A 6,736-nucleotide genomic window follows, 5' to 3' on the forward strand; every position below is an offset into this window, starting at 1 on the left:
TTTGCCTACTTTTAAATTTATTTCTTACGATATTTAATTATATTATTAAAATTTTAATAATACCTAATTTATAAGTTTGTTCCATATATTTTTGAAGCATCTAAGTATCAATGCATCTGTACCTACATAAGTGGTGGCACTTGATTGCAGGATGGATCACAATTTTATGTTAAAAGATAAAAGATTAATCAACATCAAAGAACAAAGTGCTCAAGTTTGCAAATCATGAGAACTTTATCTTAACCCAAAGCCTTGAAGGGCATTAATAATTGAATAAACTAATGCATGAACAAAATATAAGAATAAGGGACTACTAATAAATCAGGCTTTCGCGATACTTTTTAGCATCAACTACAGCGGTTTAAAAACCTACTAATTTATTTATAGCGGTTTAAAAACAACTATAAATTTGCTATATTTGCATTCATTTGAAAGACTTTAGTAACAATTTTATGAGTGCTACTGTAGAAAGACTTTAACAGCACTTTTAGCCGGTGTTAAAACTGTTGTTAAAGGCTAGAATATATTAAACCTCCATCGCCTGACAACGGTCTTTCCGACCTCCGTCGCCTGTCGACTACGGTCCTTCCGACCACCGTCACTTGAATACTATCTTTCTGACATTCGTCACAAGTTGACTATGGTCCTGCCGCCAAACGAACACATCAATTCTGAATCTTCCAATTTCCATCATGAACACACTATGTATGATGAATATTTGCTATATCAAACCAAAGCCTTCCTCCCAAGGAAGGACCTCACTTGTACTCGACTACAAATACTAGTATATTCATTCAAACGGGGGCAGAACTCATGGATTTTTCCCTTTTTGTTGGGGTTTCCACGTAAAAACTCTGGTGTCTCCTATGAACGCTACACCCTCTCTTTTATCTGATTATGTGTTGAATCTTCATACAAGGTTTAGACGTTAAATTTTACATTTTTTTACCGCCGCATTGTCAGCATCTTTTTGATCGCCCCATATTCAAATTCATGTCACCAAGATGGAGACCAAATCTCAACAAATATCAATGTAATATGTAGGTTTTAAAAGTGAAAGGAAGAAAGGCAATTTACAAATGACATAAATTAGGTATTATTTTAAACCTCCTTGCATCCACATAATCACTGGGACGAAGTATCAGATCTATATCAAGAAGAATAAATTTCATTTCATGTCTTTGGAGGAAAAGAAAAAAACAATAGTAACTGTCAGTACATGCACTAAATTTTCAAAGCAATAATGAAGTTTCTAGAGAACTTTTTATGTTCATGCAGTTGCTAGATCCATAGTTTTTTTTTTTACTAACTAGATCCATAGTTGTTCAGTCAAAAGAACTCAAACTCATCTTTATTCATAACAAACATATATAATGCAAACATATAAAACTTTCACTGATATGGGGATTGATCTGATTAAGTTTCAATAAAATAAAATACTTATTTTTAAATAATCTATCTTCGATATTATATATATATATATATATATATAACAACATAAAAAGTGGATCAAACAACACAAACTTTCCATTTGACAGATTAAAAAGCTATTTCACATTCAACAAACACAAACGCAACAACACACCACTACATTTAAGGACAAGGAAGAGGTGAAAAATATTGCAGCAATTTCTGTGAAGCAACTCTGACGACAATAGTCTAACAACCGGTGAAGGTTTCCTCTCTGAAGTCAGGATACATCTCACATCGAAGTTTGAAAAAAAAAAAGAAACAATTTGTAAAACACCATAATCCCTCAAAATATCAATTTCTTCCGTAAAATTTAAGGGGAAAAAGGAAATAAAAGAACAGAGGCTGAATCATAAAAGATTTGCTTATTTTCAGATTATTAACTTTATTATTGTGCTTGGTCTTAAACCAAAACCTACCATCTGCATTTGTTAATGAAATGAATAGAAAAAGAAAATAAGTAGACAAACCAATTTCCTTCATTAAAATCCTAAAACAGAGAGTTTATTGCTACATAGATATACCTTGACTACCGCATCGCAGTTCTTGTCTTGCAACTGCGACGAGTACGGATGAAATCATTTTCAAAAGTTTATCACCGTCGATTTTGGCCCGCATCGCAGTTCTTATCTCACATCGTAGTTCTTGTCTTGCATCGACATACATGTCTTGCAACTGCGACGATGTTGGCGAATCCTTCGATTGAGTATATCTCGTCGGATTCCTAGGGGAAATCACAATACATTACCAAAAGTTTATCGCATTCATATCGAAGACGAACAGAGTACCATGCCTCCACCATAGATCTGAAATTCATTATTGGAGACACCTCGGCCGCATCTGCTGGGCGCTTCGTAGACATTGTTTCTTCGAATACAGAGAACCACGAAGAGGAGAGACGGGTGGTAAAGCTGGCTATGCGAAAGTCCCGTAGCAAGGAGGTGGCATGGAGGAGCGAGAGCTAGTGCACTGGAGGGACAAGGAGGCGGAACTGGTAGACGGAGCCAGTTATGAGGCAATACATGTTTATGGTAGTATATACTTAGAGTCAATAAATTAATATTCAAGGTGAAATGAGCATTTGTTGTTGGTGGAATCAGTAAGATTTTGAGTCTCTTGGGCATTTGTACTACAAATTTTTCCAAACAGATTGTTCTCTCGATTGCCACAGAAATTCTGATGTCATCTATTATCTATAAATAAATTTGAATTTAACATCAACAAGGTGATGCTTATGGTTAGATAATTATATATCTTTGAGGTACTAAGTTTTTTTAATAAATACTCATACATCCTTCCTATCAAAATTAATAGGATAAACAAAATTACATTAGGAAACATGGAGCAAAGTTTAATTTAGAATATGAATCAATAAGCATCCATCAACGAAAATTATAAAAAAGAGGACGATTTACAATGCATTCTTCACCACAATGTACTAAAAATATTTCCTGAATTTTATCATGTTGCAGAAATCAAAACATTGTTCACAATCTACTTCAATACAATTCTTGCAATTATTTTTAGAAAATAAGAGGAAAACCTGCTATTCTGCTATCCAGCATTTGTAGACTCTACAATTCTAGATCATTATTATACAATCAAAGAGGGTTCAAATTTGAGGCGCCAATCAGTATAGAGAAAGGCAGGCGCCTGAAATCCTAAACGCATCAAAGGCTAAATGCTCGCCGCAACCATCACGGCTGCCTCCAAAATGCATCATCAGCCATCATCTGTAAGTCAAAATACTCTTCAACCTCAAAACAATCTCCTTCGCAGTCTCCATCAAGCCCGGCTATCGTCTCCTCTACTCCGCCACGAACGCAATTGAAAGCACCGCCAACATCTGCCGGCAACTCGAGATAGTGCTCTAACTCTTTTAGATAATTTTCAAACATATATCCATCCACCTCCTCCCCTCCGCCGCCCAGCCCTGTTTTCTCTTGTGAAGCGCTGTCACCGATAAAAACACAGTCCACCTCCGGCGGCAAGTCAAGAAACTGATCTATTTCCTCTAAACAGTTCTTCATCATATCTCGATCCGATTTCTCCGCTTCACACTTCTCCGCCGCCGAGCTTTTCCCACATCCTTCTTCGCCTCCGACTACGGGCAACATTGAGGCCGATGTATTATTTACAGCACCAAAGCGGTGAAATGCCGACGAGGCGAAGGTTGCTGCCAGCACAATCACCGTTCCAGCAGCCACCACCGGCCCGGCCACCACCCCACCCACAATCTGACCGTCTAGCCCGGCTAAATTCACCGTCAAACTGCCTTCGCGGCCACCAGGAGGAAACGTGGCCGTGAAAGAACGAAGATTAAAGCTTCCCCTTCCCCGTAGTGTTGTTGGAGGCAGGGCAGCAAGTAGTCATCTTACGGTGTGCGGTTTCACAAAGCACTCTCTCCTCTTTCAGAAATTATTACTTCTGTAGCGAGGTAGTGGAACGATGCTCTTATTTAAAGCAAATTACGCGTCTGTGTAATTTAAGCTGAGATATATTTGGAAAGCAAATCCAAAAAAATATCATTTTGAATATTTACCGGCAACTAAAAGCTAATAGCTAACAGAGATTATTTTCAACTGGAAAATATTTCCTATTTTAAAATTTTAAGTCGTAAATACAGTCCTCACTGATAAAAACATATTTTTAATAAAATAAAATATAAATAATTTGTAATTTGGAAGAAAATTAAAAAATAATTTTTAAATTTAAAATTCAGATATATATTAAATTTATTAGTTTGAATTATATTTTATAAGTATGATAATTTAATGAATTTTAATTTTTTTAATCAATTTTTATATAAATTTTTTTTAAAATTGTTAATAAATTTAAATTTGAACAAGAAGTTATAATTTTATTAAATTTTGATGAAATGAAAAAGAAATTAATCAATTTAATCCTAAATACATTTTAAGTCATAAAATAAAAAATTTAAAATCTATTTATATAAGAAGAGTGATAGATATGGATAATATTATTTCGATCAAGAAGTAAAATTACACAAGAGTAATTCTTGCATAAATTATTAGTTAAAATTAAATGTATGTCATTCCTTCTAAAATCTATTATAAGATAAGTTATTGCACTTTACAATGTCATTGCGGATTACGTATGATCCTGCTGTGTATTGATGTACTCTTCTCTGTCGTTGACGAGCTTCTTCTTCTTCCTTGTTATATTCTTCTTCTTCATGATATTCTTCCTAGCTTGTTATAACATAAGAATTTTTTAAAAAATGAAGGTAGAAATTGTGGCACTTACATAAAGTTATTCAATAGGGGGTCCTAATATAGTAAGTTGTATGAGGTTAGAGCTCCAATTTAAGTAGGTACAATGAAGCACATGATTTATATTAACACAAGTAATAAGCAATGACATTATGATTATTGTTACAAACTTCTTCTTAAAACACTTTTCTAGTAAAAAAAATAAAATTTTTATAATTAAAAAACTGCTTTAAGAAGGCGTAAAAAAAGCCGTCCACATAAAGTCGAAAGGAAGAGTGAATCCCAACAAGGTTGAATGGTTAATTTATGAGAAAAAGGTCAAAATAATTCCGTGCATTTTATATGGTAGCTATTTAGTCTAGTTCATAAATATGCTTAATCTTATGCCCATAATGATATGAGAGGGGCTCATTATTCCAAAATTTTTAATAAATCTCTAAAATTATATATTATATTTTTCATTTATAGATAAAAACAAATATTTTTTTTTAAAAACTTAATTAAAGCATTTCAAATTTTAAATTTATTCAAAAATAAAAATCTTAAGCATCTTTCTATAATTTATTGTCTATCTAAAAAGAGAATCAATCACATGTTCTCCTTTTGTAAAATGGTTTCAATTATCTTAACTCTGTTTGACTACAGCCAGCTTAGCTTACAATTTTAAGTAAAAAAGAATTGTCAAAGTAAAATTAATGAACTAATATTAGAAGTTAATTTTCTCTTAAAATAAATATATCAATAAAATTTTGATTAAGACATAGAACAATATTGATGTTATTAGACATTAACAAATTAACTACAACATATATGTTGAGCCAAAAAGTCATTTATTTAGCGAGTGATGTCAAGTAGAGAGTGTCAAATATTGTCACGACTCGAAATCGGACATGAACCTGACCTGAAAATTATAGGTTTAGGATCAACCCGGACCCAAAACGGGTCGGGCTTGACTTTATACTAAGTTACTATTATATGTAAGAAACAGAGAATCAAAATCACATGCCTTTTTTGATAAAATGGCTCCATTAATGTTGAACTCGGTTTTGACTGCGAAATTTTAAGCTTTCAGTTTTAAAAAAAAAAAAGTATTGTTAAGTAAAATTTGAAATAAGATGGAAGTTAATTTTCTCTTTAAAAATAAGTATATCAAGAAAAAAATTATGAAATGACACTAGAACGATATTGATGTTATTAGACTATTTAATGGTAAAAGAGGTCAATTATTTACGAGTGGAGTAGAAGGTTAAGTGCATAGACAATTATTTTTCAAAATTTTCTGACTTAAAAATGTATGTAGGATTAAATTCCTTAATTTCTTTTTCATTTCATAAAAATTTATAAAAATTATAACTTTTTGCTCAAATTAAAACTTATTAATAATTTCAATTTAAAAAATTCAAATTCATTAAATTATCAACATATAGAATATAATTTAAACTAAAAATTAATATATATATATATATTAATTTAAACTTAAAAATGTTTTTAAATTTTCTTCCAAAGTACAAATTATATAAAAATATATTTTTAAAAATAATATATTTTTATCAGATAGGGCTAGTCATGCGAAACTAGCCTCCTAATATTTTTTATTTATATAAAATATTCTTTCGTAATTAAAAAATTTAACTCATTTTTTGCACACTAGTTTATCAGAGTTAGAGTGTGGGTAATTTTTTTTATTAAGCCATTTAATTTCGGGCACAAAAAATAAGATATAAAAATTAAATTTTAAAAAAGAAAATTTCCAGATGAGAACAATCTTTCTGTTAGCTATTAGCTTTTAGTTAACGTTAAATTTTCAAAATCATATCTTTTTGGATTTGCTTTCCAAATAAATCTCCGCTTCAATTACACACACGCCTAATTTGCTTTAATTAAGAGGGGATCGTTCCACGACCTCGCCACAGGAGAAATCATTTCTGAAAGTGAAAGTGGAGTGAGGCTTTGCGAAACGCACACGTAAGATGACGAGTACTTGTTGCTCTGGCTCGAGCAACGCTACGGCGAAGCGGAAGCGCGGCGCAAGG

This window comes from Dendrobium catenatum, unplaced genomic scaffold (assembly GCF_001605985.2).
Source record: "Dendrobium catenatum unplaced genomic scaffold, ASM160598v2 original_scaffold_197822, whole genome shotgun sequence".
Classification (NCBI taxonomy): Eukaryota; Viridiplantae; Streptophyta; class Magnoliopsida; order Asparagales; family Orchidaceae; genus Dendrobium; species Dendrobium catenatum.